The sequence below is a fragment of the Panthera pardus genome, unplaced genomic scaffold, assembly GCF_024362965.1.
Source record: "Panthera pardus isolate Hobbes unplaced genomic scaffold, ASM2436296v1 HiC_scaffold_13, whole genome shotgun sequence".
NCBI classification, from domain to species: Eukaryota; Metazoa; Chordata; class Mammalia; order Carnivora; family Felidae; genus Panthera; species Panthera pardus.
The window spans coordinates 173580956-173597535 of NW_026526688.1; the positions used below are offsets into that span (position 1 = coordinate 173580956).

A 16580-nucleotide genomic window follows, 5' to 3' on the forward strand; every position below is an offset into this window, starting at 1 on the left:
TACTTAACTCCCACGTAAACCCACTTGCCTTGAATATGACATAAGGACATTAAATTCATTGATTTAAGGCAAGCGCAACACAGAGTCTGGTGTGTAGTTGGCTCTTCTTAGTAGAGGGTAATCATATTGGACTAAGCCGTTCAAAATCAACAACGAGCTCATGAATGACCTTAGAAAGGGGATGTGTTTTCCGAGCCTTCTATTGTAATTAGTTTTGAAATTAAAAATAAAAAGTTTTATTATGGAAATTTTCAAACAAACACAAAAGTGGAGAGAATTATATCATGAATGCTCATGAGCCATTGAGTAACTTAAATACCTGTTGTATATCCAGTATTTACTATGTACCTGACATGCTTTGAAAGGCACATCGCACATATTCACTGATTTAATCCTCACAACAGCAGTAGGTAGGTGCTAGTTAGTGCCCGATTCTGCAAATGAAAGCACAGAGTTTAAGCGACGTGTTCAGAGTCACCAGGAAGAAGAAGGTGGAGTTTAGAGCCCCGCCCCCCTGCCAGGGTTCTGGAGTCACAGGCCTGACCTCCCATCTGGGTCTGGGGAAAGTGGACCCTGTGGTCAGAGCCTCCTGGAGTTGGGGCCTGCTGAGTGGCCAAGTCTGATGAAAATGGATTCTGAAAAAGAAGGGAAAGGAATAGTCATTGACATGTAAAAAATTTATTCATTAAAATTTTTCTTGCTAGGTATTTTAATATTTCTCACGCCCCCTGCTCCACCCCCCACCCCCAAAGGGTATGTTTTGGGTATTTAACATCACTTGATTTTCCAGCTAGAGAAATCCTGACATTTTTCCATTTGGGCCCCAAATCTCTGGTTCAGGACTGAATCGGAAGGTTTGCCAGATATAGCTAATAAAGTAAGACAGGAGTGTTACGCACCTTTCATACAGCCTCGTATACAGTTTTGAATGTTTTGTTTTTTCCTGAAAAATGCTTTTGTTTAAATTTGGATTTTTAGTGAAGAAATTGATTTAAATATTCACATGTGAAATCATATCTACTCCTTGGCTTGGTTCCTTTTTTTAAAATTAGGGATTGATACTAGAAACTAGACTTATATTCTCTCTCTCTCTCTCTCCTTCTCTTTTTAAAAAACAAAATCTGTTGTTGGCATTTCTTCTTCCCCTTATTTTTTTCCCCCTGTTTCACTGGCCTGAGGTCTTTTTTGTAGTGAGATCTAACTTGCTCTGCCTGATTTATTTTGGCAATGCGGTTAAAATGGTCTCTTTTTTTTCACAGAAAATGTGTTTTGATTTCTTAGAAGAATAAGCTTTTGTTCTTTGAAGTTAAATAAATCAAATTGCTTTCAGCCTCCAAATGCCACCGCCTTGTCTTCATTATCACTGTTCTTTTGCTTTTTAAAAGTGAGGCTGTCGTAAGCGTTTGATATCACACATTTCTGACGTTTGTGTTCCTTTTTGCATCTTACGGTAGGATCTTATTGAAACATTGATTTGGAAAGTGTACGTAACACTTTTTTATCAAAACAAAAATTCATAATATTACACATGGCTTTTTATTTTTTAAGCTCTTTTATTATTGGAGTGGTTCTGTTGATTATTTCAGGAATTTATTTTAGTGATTAAATGCTGAGTTTTATTTATTTTTATTATTTAAAAAAATGTTTTATTATTACTTATTTTTGAGAGAGAGAGAGTCCCAGCATTAGCAGGGGAGGGACAGAGAGAGAGGGGACACAGAATCAGAAGCAGGCTCCGGGCTCCCACCTGTCAGCACAGAGCTCGACACGGGGCTCGAACTCACAGACTGCGAGATCATGACCCGAGCCAAAGTTGGACACTCAACTGACTGAACCACCCAGGCGCCCCAAAAGCTGAGTTTTAAACTGTTTTTAGACTTAATTTGAACGGTGCTGCTTCTGACTGCTTAACCCCTACGGGCTTCAGGTTCCTCATCTTTATAACGGGGTTGTTGTTGGACTTCAGTGAGGTAACATATTGTTGCCTCTGACAGAGGTTATTGATAATTGATTATTGATAATCTCTGTCCTTGGCACAGAGTTAGTATTTACTAAATATTCACTACCATCAATAATTTTCATCCCATTCTTGGTTGGTCTTATTTATTGGCCCATTTCTCAAGCATCAGCTTGAGGCTCTGTGAATCCCTTTTTACCTCTAAAGAATATTAGAGCGTTGGACTCTCGTGACATTTTAATCTAAAGAATATTAGAGCATTGGACTCTCACGACATTTTAACAGTTAATGTTTGGCAAGTCTCTCCAGAATTTGGGCCATTTTCTTGTCTGTGTTAAAGAGGATTTAGAAATAACTATCCCCTCCTATTGGAGGTGGAATCAGAATTAGGAACAAGGCAGTTAGAAGGTTTTCCCGGCTTTAGTTCTTCGTATCCTACAGATCAGAGGGCGGGTTAAATTAAGAGGTAGTGGTGTGGACCGAGTTTTCTGTGCAAAACTGCTGTGCTGGGGCTCTGTTCTGGGATAAAAGTCTTCTTTCTGACAAGGCTCTTTCATGGATCGTGCTCCCTGCCTCCTGAGCATCAGGGCCAATCACAAGGTCAGCTTGCCTGACCTTTGGTGCCTTCCTTTCCTCCTCCTTCCTTTTGAACTCTATGACTGGGGTGTAGTGAAGGGTCCCCCGGGGGCCTCCCTGATGAGGTCAGGCTGCATTATTTGTAGTCCTTTGCATTGCTGGTCTTTTGTTAACTCTCCAGGCAAGGAGAGGATGATGAGAGACTTAAGGCACTGCCTGTTAGCTAATATTTTTATCCAGAGCTTGTAATTTTTTCAGGGCAAAATATACATTTTTTTAGAAAGCAAAAAAATTTATCTCAGGTTTTTTAATGTTTATTCTTGAGAGAGAGAGAGAGAATGAGCAGGGGAGGAGCAGAGAGAAAGGGAGACACAGAATCCAAAGCAGGCTCCAGGCTCTGAGCTGTCAGCCAGGGCCCTACACGGGGCTTGAACCCACAACCCGTGAGATCGTGACCTGAGCCGAAGTCGGATGCTTAACTGACTGAGCCACCCAGGTGCCCCAGAGTTATCTTAGGTTTGATGAAAGTCCCTTCATTTGACTCGCTGGCTTTAAAGAGGCCATGCCTAGAAATATATGAGAAGAAACTGTACTTAAGTAGGCATAGATAGGAACACCTGCCTCGATTGTTAGCTGCTGAGCACGTTTCTAAAGGGCAAAAGCAGTACTTGGGTGGGTGCCTGTGTCCCTGTGTGGAAGAGCCTGAAAGTCCCTGCTGAGCCCACCTGAAACGTGGAAGTGGAGGGAAGCTAACACCTGCCCGGGACCTTTCAGTGGGAAGAACAGGCAGGTGGAACTGGACAGATGAGGAGAACAGCTGAGTGAGGGACAGAGATTTAGATGCAACCTTATGGGTGATAATCTCTCCACACTACAGATGAAGAACCAGGCTCAGAGCACTTACTTTTGCCCAGCTCCCAGGTTCAGGCAGTGACAGGGCTTGGAGGGGTAGAAATCCACATTTGATGCTAACATGTTCAGTGGCTTTGGAGTTTGAGGGAGCTTTACTTTCTCTGAGGAAAAAAAAAAAGTCCTCCTTCAGTCTCTCAGCCCTGTGCGTCAAAGCAGCGATCATGTCACATTATCCGCCTTCACCAGGCATGGCCTCCTTTTGTCTCCTATGGGGACCCTCTGATGGCATTTGGCTGTTAGAGCTGTGCCTGCATCAGGTTCAGGTCGTGAGCAATTCTGTTTTCTTACAGGTTCGCTAAGATCATAGACTTTGAGTTCTCAGAGGAGCTGTGATTGCCAATTCAGGTCAATTCAGGTACAGTTAGATTTTTTAACAGTATTTATTGAGCCGCTACTATGTGTGAGGCTCTGTGCCAGGCCTTAGGGACATAGAAATGTGGAAGGTGGACAGACAAAGGCCATGCTTTCTCGGAGCTTCGGTTCTAGTTTTTATGTAGGACTTTTCTCCCCATGCCTCCCCGTCCCCTCCTGTCAGAGGAGGGAGCTCCTAAGAGGTTATGTATATTGTTCAAGGTCATGCCGGTGATAGATTCCAGAGCCTGGACTTCCTGGCAATTCATTTCCCTCATTGTCTCTGGTGAATTGGTTTTTACAAGAGTTTGAACTTGAATTATTATTATTATTTTTAAAGATTTTGTTTATTAATGTTTTATTTATTTTTAAGAGAGAGAGAGAGAGAGAGACCGAGCATGAGTGGGGGAGGGGCAGAGGAGACACACACACACACACACACACACACACACACACACACACACACACAGAATCTGAAGCAGGCTCCAGGCTCTGAGCTGTCAGCATGGAGCCCGACACGGGGCTTGAACTCCCGAACCGTGAGATCATGACCTGAGCCGAAGTCGGATGCTTAACCGACTGAGCCACCCAGTAGCCCCGAACTTGAATTATTTTTTAAGAATTGAGAAATAAGACATGCACACAATAAAATATTCAAGCAGCATAAAAGGCTGCAGGGTGAAAAATAAGTCTTTGAAAACCGTGAATTTTTCACCCAATTTGCAGCCCTTCCTCCTCACTGCAATGAAGTCTTCCCGGCAGGGAGCCATGATTACTGGTGTCCTCTGTCCTTTCAGGAGTATTCTATGCATATACGCGTGTATGCAACACACGTGTATGTACAGCTCCCTCTTTTGCCCCTTCCTCCAAGGAGGAAGATGAACGTAGATATTTGTCTGCACCTTGCTTGCTGTTGAGGTTGATGGCTAATAGGTCCCAGGGACTGTTGACTTTTTACTCTCCCCCATTGGTTGAGCCCTGCCGAGTGCAAGTGCTGGGCACACTGTTTACAAGTGATGTGCCCTGTTTGTTACTGGGAGTTGCTCCAAGACATGTATGGAGATAATGTGAGGGTTTTGGTGGACCTGCAAACATACTTCGCTGGTCAACGATGACGTTCTTTCAGAGCCCTCCTTCCCCAGCTGTGTGGACAGAAGAGACTGAAACGTATTCTTGAGTATTCTCAGGATTCAGACAGTGTGGCGGCCCAGAGGTTTTTCGTGTTGGTTGACTTCCAGTTGCCACTAAAGCAAGCTGTCTGTCTGTGTGTCCCCTGCGTGCTTCTCCCTCCGCAGTGCCTGTTCCAGGGCCCCTCCTGTTTTTTGACCGGAAGTTGACCCACTGACCCCTCAAGAGAACTCAGCTCCTCTTCCTCTGTAGCCTGTCAGTCCTTTGACAGGACTTAAGAAAGAGGGGGCTGTGACCTCTGTCCTTTTCAACACAGAAACTCAGCATTGGAGGCTCCTGGAGACTGGCCCATCCGGACACAGGCCTGTGGGGGCTTGACAGAGGCAGAAAATGAAAGGCTTTTGGAGACATTTTTGCCTAGAACTAGAAGGAAAAGGGAATTAATGGTTGTAACTGGGAGTTTTAGTTTTCTTAATTTGTAACTCGAGGCTTTGAATCTACTAACATTAAATAGCTTAAGTAAGTAATAGTGCCTGTTTGCTAGAGGTAGCAGGACATAGGATGCTGAAGGAACCCCACAGCGTAGGTTCTGGAATCAGGCTCCTCGTGCTCAAGTTCTGGTCTGTCACTTGTTAGCTGTGTAACCCTGGACAACTTCTGCCTCTGATGCCTCAGCTTCTCCACCTGTAAAGTGGGGATAATAGTAATAATATCACCTACCTCATAGGGATGTCATTCCCTGGCACTTAGTAAGTGCAAAACCTGCAAATGCTAGATATTATTACTGTATCAGGCAAGCCTTATTTAAACACTTAGCAAACTAACGTGTAAAAAATTACAGTTTTTGAGGTTTAAAATTTTTCCTGAGGTGCCGAGAGGCCAGGTTAGACATAGGTGTTGTAGTGTTTCACTTGATTCTCATGAAGCGGCTTACCGAGAGCCAGTGGGCTGAACCTCTGGCTCACAAGCCAGGAGAGGCAATGTCTAACTAGTTTGGCTTTCCTTTTTAGAAAGCTACCTGTAGCCAGTATACCTGTTGAATCATAGATGTATTGAGACTAATAGGGAACTGCTGAATTGCATTTAAATAATTCCCTAGTGAACCCTTGTTTTTCCAGATACAGAATAACTTTTTTTTAAGTTTATTTATTTATCTTGAAAGAGAGAGAAAGAAAGAGAGAGAGAGAAGAATATGAACGAGGGAGGAACAGAGAAAGAGGGAGAGAAAGAATCCCAAGCAGGCTCCACACTGTCTGCACCAAACCCAATGTGGGACTCGATCGCACGAACCATGCGATCATGACCTGAGTTGATTTATTAAGTGTTGGATGCCTAACCAACTGAGCCACTCAGGTGCCCCCGTTAGATACAGAATAACTTTTGATGTCAGGTACATTTTATTTGGAATAAAGTGCTCTGAATCTCACCATCCCAAAGGGCTGGTAAGTCACAAGTGTTCAGTTATTGTCACTTGGGAAACCCATTGTTGCCAAATATATGAACACATTTAAATTGCTGCGAATATAAGAACTTAGTAAAGAGCAGCCTTCAGACTTTTCAGTAAGATCCAAAGCTAATGTCAGAAGTTTCAAAGCTATAAGGAGTGAAAAATTTGTTACTGGTTCTATTCATTCAATAAAGAAGATAATATAATTTGTAGGAATATGTATTTCTTCTCTATGCTACTTAAAAAAGCTATTTAAATTTTGAATGGAAAGTACCTATAAGCATTTTTATTTCTCCTGAATTGGCCCCCATACATTAAAAAGTTGCTCACAGTTGATAACAAAAAGCTAGGGGCACCTGGGTGGCTCAGTCCGTTAAGCATCCCACTTCAGCTCAGGTCATGATCTCGCTGTTCCCGAGTTCGAACCCTGCGTTGGGCTCTGTGCTGACAGCTCAGAGCCTGGAGCTGCTTCAGATTCTGCATGTCCCTCTCTCTGCCCCTTCCTTGGTCGCGTTCTGTCTCTCTCTCTCTCAAAAATAAGTAAACATTAAAAAAATTTTATAATAAGAAATATATAGTTGATCCTCATTTCTTGTACAGAGCTAATAAAACTCTTGAAATTTCCTACGGGATGAGAACTATAAAATGTCTTTTGTTTTATGTTAATGAAGTGACTTTGAAAAGCCCCCAGGTAACCAAAGGATGGGGAGGGCTTTGCTAGGGAGCCGACCATCTGATTAGAGGGGTGGAACTCTTAGTACTCCCACTGCACCCCCCACCTCCAGAGAAGGGAGAGGGGCTGGAGGGCAACCAATGGTTAGTGATTTAATGCGCCATCCTTCTGTAATGAAGCCTCCCTAAAAACTCAAAAAGGGAGGGTTCGGAGAGCTTCCAGGTTTGTGAACCAGAACACTAACACATGCCATTGGGCCGGGCCCCGTGCGTGTCCAAGATCCTAACTCTACAGAAACTCCTTTGTTCGGGGCCTTGGCCTATGTATCTCTTCATCTGGCTGTTGATTTATGTCCTTTAATATCCTTTGTAATAAACTGGTAATCTAGTGAATAAACTCACTTTCTAGGCCCTGTGAGCCAATCTAGAAAATTAGTTGAATCCATGGAGGGGTTTGTGGGAATCTCTGACTATAGCCAGTTGGTCAGAAGTACAGGTACCAATCTGGATTTGAAATTAGTATCTGAATCAGAGGGCAGTCCGCTGGTGGGATTGAAGCCTTAACCTGTGGGATCTGATGCTATCATCAGATCAGAGGTAGGATTGAGTTGAATTGTAGGACACCCATCAGTTGTCTTGAACATTACTTTGTGGTGTGGGAGAAACCCTGCCTACACACACACACACACACACACACACACACACACTGGAGTTGGTTGCAGAACCCTTGCAATGCACGAAAGGACACAATGGTCAATGGGAAATGCCCAAACTTCCTAATACTCAAATAAATACAAACTAAAATAATGAGATTGCTTTTTGGTTTTCTGTTGGCGAAGATGAATGTTAATACTAGCAATGATGATATAACTTATATTCAAAATGGAACTCTTCTGAGAGTGAAAGGGACACTGTAAATAATTACTCACATGCATTCAAAGAATAAACATAAGTAAACCGAGACCTCCAGGCCAGCTGGTTCACGTGGTTTCCCTGGTTAGCACTTGATGTTGAAGAGGGTGGAGGGGGATGGGCACTGTCGCATCCCTGAGCGGAGCTGCTTCCTTGGTACAGTAGAGCATTTACTCTCTATCATTAGCTGAAAAAGCAAGTTATAAATTACTCCAGTTTTGTTTAAGAAATGATACACAATGTCTCTCGTTTTGTCTTGGGTTGAAGCTGATCACTTAACACTTCCTTGTATAAACACCAAGCTCTTTGAGATTTTAGACCGTGTCTTACCTTCTGTCACGCCTGCAGGTGGCCATATGTACACAGCTGGCGCTCAGTGGTTTCTTAACAGGTGTGATGCTAGCACACTCATCTGATCATTAAAAGAGACGTCCGCAAATGAGCTGAACTCTAGTTCCAAACTATTATGAAAGAAGTTAAAAAATGATCCTGGGGCATCTGGGTAGCTCAGTTGGTTAAGTGTCCGACTCTTGGGTTTGGCTCAGGTCACGATCTCACTGTCCGTGGGTTCGAGCCCTGCGTCGGGTTCCACGCTGACAGCGCGGAGCCTGCTTGGGATTCTCTCTGTCTCCCTCTCTCTCTGCTCCTCCCCTGCTTGCTCACTCTCTCAAAATAAATAAACTTTAGAAAAATGATTCTGTAATCCCACAATTTTGTAGTTGAGACTGCGTCAAATTTTTGTAGTTAATAGTTCAGTGTAAGATTTCTGAGCTATAAAATGTTGTAATTCAGATTGAGTTGCTGAGATTGTTATTAATAGTTGAGTCTTGAAATGCTTCATATCTGTTTCCTCCTCCATTTCTTTGATACAGTTTTTGTCCTCAGCTGACTTTGTAGGGTTGTGTTTGCAGGCTTTGCCCTTTGGAAGTGAACTTAATTCTTGTGGTTTTTATCAGTTGACAAACAGTACTGGGTTTTATCTCCTGGCTTAAACCTTTCTATGTGCATTAAGGCACCTGGTAAGAAAGGGGAGTCCTGGGCTCCAGTCCCCTCAATCCTGACTTCGTAGGTCATGGGTGCAGTCCAAAGAATTGGCAGTTTTTTAAGTAGCATTTGAGTTGCTTCTAAAGAAGGTGCTGCGTATCATCCTGAGGAACGGCTGACTTAAAGAGACGTCACTGATTAGCTAGTGTACCATAGATCTATCCATTAGCCTGCATTAGCTTTTTATTAAATGTGGAGACTTTATTAAAATAGGAAGGCACTGGGGCACCTGGGTGGCTCAGTGTGTTAAGCGTTCGACCCTTGGTTTCGGCTCAGGTCATGATCTCAAGGTCTGTGAGTTCGAGCCCCGCATTGGGCTCTGCACTGACAGTGTGGAGCCTGCTTGGGATTGTCTCTCTCTCCTTGTCTCTTGCCCTCCCCCTGCTTGCACTAGCTCTCTCTCTCTGTCTCTCTCTCAAAAGTAAACGAACGTTTAAAAAATAGGAAGGCATTAATATTAATTTATAAAATGTAACACACAATTTAGACCAGAGCAAGATTTAAAGGACTGCAAACACCAAGTACCTTCTGGTATCATCCATTTCCCCGCACCGGCTAAGGTGCCCCTCGATGCAGGCAGTACCGCCTTCACATTTTCAGCAAAATGACCTGTGGGCATATAACCACAGAGTGTTCAGGAGAGCCTAGTAGAAGGTAATCCTTTAATTAGGAAGTTAGAGGGGCGCCTGGGTGGCTCAGTCGGTTAGGCGTCTGACTTAAGCTCAGGTCATGATCTCGCGGTCCCTGAGTTCGAGCCCTGCGTCGGGCTCTGGGCTGATGGCTTGGAGCCTGGAGCCTGCTTCGGATTCTGTGTCTCCCTCTCTCTCTGCCCCTCCCCCGTTCATGCTCTGTCTCTCTCTGTCTCAAAAATAAATAAACGTTAAAAAAAAAATAATTAGGAAGTTAGAGTCTCGAAGGGTCACAGATTACTGGTGAAAGATCACGTATGTGTTGCTGTAGGACTTTGAGTATGAATATTACTGTTCTAATCTTAGCTCTGCTTCTATAAACAACTTGCCCTCTCCATTTCATTGAAATGTGTTCTAGGAAAGTCTTAATCCAGCTCTGCGATGCCGGAGCCTTGTATCTATTCATGTCGTGCCATGTTCCAGGTGCACTTTTGATGTTCTCAGGGTCTGAGCCTCTGCGGGTTCCTGTGTAGCTACGATGAACTAGAAGAGCCGCCCTCTCCCTAGAGAGTGGCCGGGCCAGGTTTCCAGTTTCTGCGTTTCCCGTCTGTTGCCCCCCACACAGGTGGGGAACAGGAAGCGAAGGAACCGGAAGATCTCAGTGACGCTGTGGCTGTTCCCGTGGGGACTGGTGTGCCAGTGCAGCGTGGGGGTGAGTGGGTGGGCTTCCAGGTCTGGCTGCATGGCGTACAACTGCTACCTCACCATTCTTAATTGTGTGGCTGTGGGCAAGTTATTGAACTTGGAAGCCTCCGTTTCTTCCTATGAAAATGGGGATCGTCCTTGACTCGTGGAGTCATTGGAAAGATTGAGTTAACGATTCTAGAATACCAAGCGTGGCAGTGCCTGGCACATGGAAAACACTCTGTAAATGTCAGCTACTGTTATTATTAATCAGATTGTGTTTTCCTTCCTTAACTCCCTGTCCTTGGAGGTCTTAGTGTTCAGTGTCCATGTTTTTTAAAACATGTTTCTATTTTTTAAAGGGACCAGCTATTGTTTTTCTGGAGAGTCCTTTTTTAACAAGGTACATGTACGTCCTAATCGAAGATGTGCTGTATTGTGGCTTCCGTGGAACCATAATATAATAATGGAATTAGGGCTTTATCTTTATAATCAGAATGACCTCTTCCTTCTTTCCAGATAAACCTTTTCTGATCTCTCTCCATCAGGCTTGTTTTATGAGGGGACATGGTCACGCTTGGGATTTCCCAATCGTCTTTTCATTGTAAGGAAGTTTTGCTGAACTTCTTTCAGCTTGAGCACTCGTATGTGAGACAGTAATCACCAAATTATCCCCAGAGAGAGGAAAGTCTGGCTTGTTACTGTGGTAGGGTCCCCTGGTGATGGGAACGGAGAATAATGGGTGGGCGGAGGGTTTTCTCACAGTCCACCGACTGCTGCTGGCCCACCCATGGTGTCTGACCGCTGTGAGACCTCAAGGAAGGCACCTTTTAATGTTAATGTGCTGTGTCGGAGAAATAGCATTTAAAAGTATGTGTTTGTTTCTCCACGCGAATGTATTCACGACTGGAGGATGCGGTGAGAAGAAATTTAGCGATGTGGAAATGCGCCCGTGACACAGCCCCACACGTGAGTTCACAGCTGGAAATGTACAAGCCCTAGAGGGGGTGGCGTCTTCTTTGCCCGAGATGGTCATTCTGATAGAAGAGGTCTTTACCTGGAAATGGAGAGTCTCTGTACTGGTGGAGTGCCGTCTTTCCATAAACACATGTTTTTGAAGAGGGAGAGCCCAGAAGCGCGTATCAGTGCCGGGTAGCTTTAATAGAGTTTTTAGAAAGGTTAACTTTCCTTTTCCGGTTTAGTGTCGGCTACTAGTCGTGAGGCCGTTAAGCAGCAAATTGTATCTTCCGCTTCGTCTCTCAGACTGCATCTGGTACAATTTTAACCAGCCACAAAATGCAGCCGTTGAAGCCAGCATGATAGCTTAGGGCATTTGGATGACGGTAACGATCATACTAGCTAGTCTTGGGGAGCGTACTGACTGCTGGCCCTGGGTTAAGCATCGTGTGCTTTTGCAAAACCACCAACAACCCTTTGAGGAAATGCTCCAGAGCGGCCCAGGGTTCCCCAGGTAGTCACAGGGGGCTGGATTAGAGTCTAGGGGTCTGGATTCAAATCCAGGCCTCCGGCTCCAGATCCTGCCTTAGCCCAGCCCTCAGTCGTGCCCACTGTTTGTTCACAGTCGGTGACATCGTACAAAGAATTCTAAGTTGGAAGTTTTCCTATATTGGATCGAAAACGCTTACTGTGATGAAACGTTGCATTCCAGGCCCTTGCATTCCTTGCCCTTGACCTCCTTGTTTCCCTTGATGCAAAAAAATTTAGGTCTAAGGGAGCAGAAGATAAAAGGAGGAGACATAAAAATAGTTGACTCCCTATATTGTAGACAATGACCTAGTTTGTAGTTTAGTTTCGAAATTTCGCTCCTACTTTTTACTGTTTTGTCTTTTAGGACCATTTTTCTATTTTTCCATCTTTGCCTTTTCTACCTTTTCCCTTGCTAACATCTTTCATATCCATCAACTCTCAAATGCAAGTATTCCCACGCTTGCCTTTGTTCAGTGCTACGGTACAGATCCATGGTTTGGCCGTGCTAGGCTATAGCTATGCAGGGTAGGGAATTCTTGTTTTCATGTATAATCAAAAACTCCAGAGGTGCCTGGGTGGCTCAGTCAGTTAAGCGTCTGCCTCTTGATTTTCGCTCAGGTCAGGATCTCATGGTTGGTTGTCAGTTAAGCATCTGCCTCTTGATTTTCGCTCAGGTCAGGATCTCATGGTTGGTTGTATGATTGAGCCCCGCGTCCTGCTCTGCCCTGAGTGTGGAGCCTGCTTAAGATTCTCTCTCTCTCTCTGCCCCTCCCTCCCCTCTCAAACAATAAATAAAATAAAACATAAGAAAAAAAGGCAGGGGCGCCTGGGTGGCTCGGTCAGTTGAGCGCTTGACTTCGTCTCAGGTCATGATGTTGCGGCCTGTGAGTTTGAGCCCCACATGGGCTCACTGCTGTCAGTGTGTAGCCTGCTTCAGATCCTCTGTCCCCTTCTCTCTCTGTCCTACCCCGCTCATGCTCTCTCTCTCAAAAATAAATAAAACACTAAAAAACAAACAAACCCTCTAGGGGACAGTGTTTTACTTCCTTTTTAGCTAAGGAGAGAAGAATCCTTTACCCAAATCTTTTCATTTGGGCAATCTCTCTCTCTTTTTCTTTCTCTTCTTCTCTCTCTCTCTCTCTCTCTCTCTCTCTCATAATTATTATGAATACTGTAAATGACAGTATTACAGAAGAGGATAACATGGATACTGTTAGATCTTGAAGAAGGAGCTATAAGTACAAAGTAACATTTAAATTAAGATGCCTCTTGAGTTTTATTCTTCCTATTTCTGCAAGTTGGTTTCATCTGGGTTTTTTGTTTGTTTGTTTGTTTGTTTGTTTGTTTTTTTGGTGTTTGCAGGCAGAGGGGAGAATGCTTCATTCCCTAACCTGGTATACGTTGGCCTATGTGATATGTGTGTTTCAACACACACAGGCAGAACTAGAATCTCAGTCATGTCCTAAGTTTTCCCAGCCTGCAAAACCGGAACGTACACGGGCATGTAACTGTCACTTGGAGATGTTTGTAAAAACAACAGAAAACAGCCTTGAAAAATAGAAAACTGTTTTACAAGTTTATCAGGGGCTTCATCTGTAATATAAATGTAGACATTGACACGGACGGACCAGTTGTTAGAACCTAAAGACACAATGCAGCCCTCGAGCTACAATGAACACCTAGGATTGGGCCCTCTCATCATTGTGTTCTTATTTGCCCAGTGAAATCCCAGCCAAGATGCCTTGTGTGCCCAGTAGAGACCCAGAGTTAACCCTGTCTGGTGCCGCTTGGGAAAGACACCTTATCTGATACATAGAAGTTTCGTTGTGACTGAACACATTCGTCCTACTGCTCGTACTTGGCAGAATGTGGCTGGGGAGTTAAAGAGCACGGTCCTGAGAAGAAGTGATACACGACTTGGGGGAGAATGCCCGACCAGTCCTTGACCGTAGAAACTCCTGTTGAAACAGACTGGTACCCTTAGTCTACTGTGGTTCTCAAATTCTCTTCTTTCTTGGTTTATAAAACCTCGATAATGAGGTCCTTTTGAAATTGTGGTACTTACATTTCTTTAGACTGGATTCTAGAAGAAATGTAATAATGGTCCCAGGAAGGAACACAGTGGGGTGGGGTGGGATGGGGTCAGGATTGATTACAATTCCTCTGTGTTTTTAAATATCCACACAGGTTAATATGTGATAGGATGTTTACCTTCCGTAAAGCCTTACCTTTTTGTTTTCTCTTGCAGGGGTGACTTTATTTGAAGAGTTTTAAGACACTGAGGACTTACAAGATAAGAAATTGCTTGGGGAGGTTTTTAAAATTTCTATAAAGTTTCTATTGTGGAGTCTGCAGGCATGTGGATAGAAGCTCCAAGGGAATATTGTGCTGTGCTGGATACAGAATTCAGTTTGCTTTGAATCAAGTTTTGGGTTTAAAAGTCTGATGGAAAATGTATTGCATTTCCAGTGAAGAAAAGAGCTCATTTAAGAACTTTCCCAACCACCATACCTCCCCATCTCCCATTACTGGCCTTGGTGTACATTTTGCAGTTTTTCCTGTATGATCACTGTGTGTAGGGGAACTATTCGTGTGCAATCGAGCCGATGCTTGGGGGTGTTTCCGTGTGTATGTGTGTGCATGTGCGCATGCACACATGCACATCTGTGCACATGCACACTCTTGTCGCCACCCGTGGATCTCATTTTGCAACTGGTTACAAGAAGATCCTCTGAGAGCTTCACTGTTACAAGAGATAAAGATGAGGCTTTGGTGGTGAAAGGTCCTTGCAGATCATCTGGCCTCGTCCTGAGAAACTGGCCCCCCGAGACATCATGGAGTCAGATGGCACCAGATGCCAGACTTTGGATTCCTGGACCAAGGACTCTGCATTGACTCCTGCCACCACCGTGCCACTCCCAGGTCACTTACAAAATATTGAGGGCGTTTTTTTTTTTTTTTTTTTTAACTTGCACTAAGCAATTCTTATTTAGTCCGTCGAATAAAGGGGGGAAATAGTTTAAAGTGTCTAAAAACAAAACACAAAAATGCTTGTTTTGACAACCTGGGGACAAAATAACACAAAAACACCTGACTTCTGAGGCAGGATGGGCCCGTACCTTCCTCTGGCACGTTTTCCTTGGGCTTTTCCTATTTTCCATCTTCTAACCAATGCGTGTTATTTAAAAGACTCTTAATGGTTGCATTTCCCCTGTAAGCCTGGAAAACCTCACTTTTATTTATTATTATTATTATTTTTAGCTTTGTAGTTTATGAAACACCTGAAAGAACCGGGGCGGAGTTAGTAGCACATTTATGATAGGCGGGGGCCCGGGGCCAGGAGCCCAGAGACCTGCCGTCAGTGTTGGGGTGATGGATGCCCCGGGGCACTTCTTTCATCTCGGGGAGAAAGAGCATCTTTCTCACTTCACTCCCAAGAGGAGGATTTCCATAAAAATGTAGTGTAAACTATTCCCCATAAATATACTCATTCCATTCTGTTTCTGGCATCGAAATTAAAAATTCCCAACCTTTGAAATAAATGGTAGGTTCGATTTCATGTGATTTTTTTTTTTTTTTTTTTAACTGACAACTAATACGAGCTGTGTGTGCGTATGTAACACACAGTGGACTAGAGGAGGTCAGTATGGAAAAAAGATTCCACTGAGGTCCAGCAAGGAGCGATATAGGAATTCTGGGGGTGTGTATTAGTGTAAATACTCTATGTGCGGTCTAGGCCAATAGTTTTAGTTTTTAAAAATAAAGCACCGTTTTTGGCTTTAAAAATATCACGCCCTCAAGTGGTGAGGAATAAAATGTCAGATATTCTTCAGCTTTAATTATTTTTTAATTTTATTCAGGTCAGAGCACTTTTTTTATAGCAATACAACAGGCAAGAGAATACTCAAACATATTTAAAATTGTGTTTATACCAAGAGTACGTTTTAAATATTTTCTAATACTTGAGCAGTTTTTGTCTGGCCGGCTTCCAAATATGCCAAAAGTTATGCGTTCAATGTGTTAACACATAAGCTTTTTACTAATAATTCTTAAGTGTTCCCAAAGCAACTGATGTTTACAGGGCTTGTGTTTTTCTTCCTTCTTTAGAAGGATCGGGGTCCACAACAAACTTACTGTACAAAACACTAACGATGGGCTAACTTCTGGTGTAACGCGTGAGTTGGCTACGACCTTGATGTAAAAATTTGTAAAGGAAATTTTGCACCATTTTGAGTGTCAGATGTATTTTTAACTGTCTGGTTTGTACTTTTACGACTTTTGTACTACCAAAACAGAGTTAAAAATAAAAACGTTGAACACATTGTGTGGTGTTTGAACGATCGAGCTGTCGGTGCCCCGGGGGCCCTGAGAATGTGATGGGAGCGGGTAAGGCTCGTGTGGCGCTCGGCTAGCGCCGTGCCCGATTTCTTGGGTCCGAATTGACCCGTGATGATTTGCCTGACTCTCCCCGCTGGATTTCAACCCCTGCTTCTCCCCAGCAACAGCCCTCCCCAACCCTTGATTCCTTTTAAGATGTAGAGATCACTCTGAATATATAGAAGAGTTGCAGTGTCGGTGCAAAGAGTTTCTGTGTGCCCTTCACCCCGTTTCCCTCTATGTCAGCATCTTACGTCACTGGAGACCAGTGATCCAGACTAAGACATTAACGCGGGTACAATGCTACTGGTGAAGCCACACCAGTCGTTCCAATAGTGTCCTGGGATCACTCACTGCCTTTGGTCGTCCGGTCTCCTCTGAGCTGTGATCGTCCCTCATCTCT

The 16580-nt window shown here is 43.8% G+C and overlaps 1 protein-coding gene across 1 annotated transcript in view; it reads left to right on the forward strand.

The window, feature by feature from the left end:
• Positions 1-16121, forward strand: part of RELL1 (RELT like 1) — a 68862-nt gene extending 52741 nt beyond the window's left edge. Inside the window, exon 7 of the mRNA XM_019414406.2 lies at positions 14049-16121. The gene's annotated coding sequence lies outside the window, so the exon portion shown is untranslated. The remainder of the gene's footprint in view (positions 1-14048) is intronic.
• Positions 16122-16580: the final 459 nt, after the last annotated feature.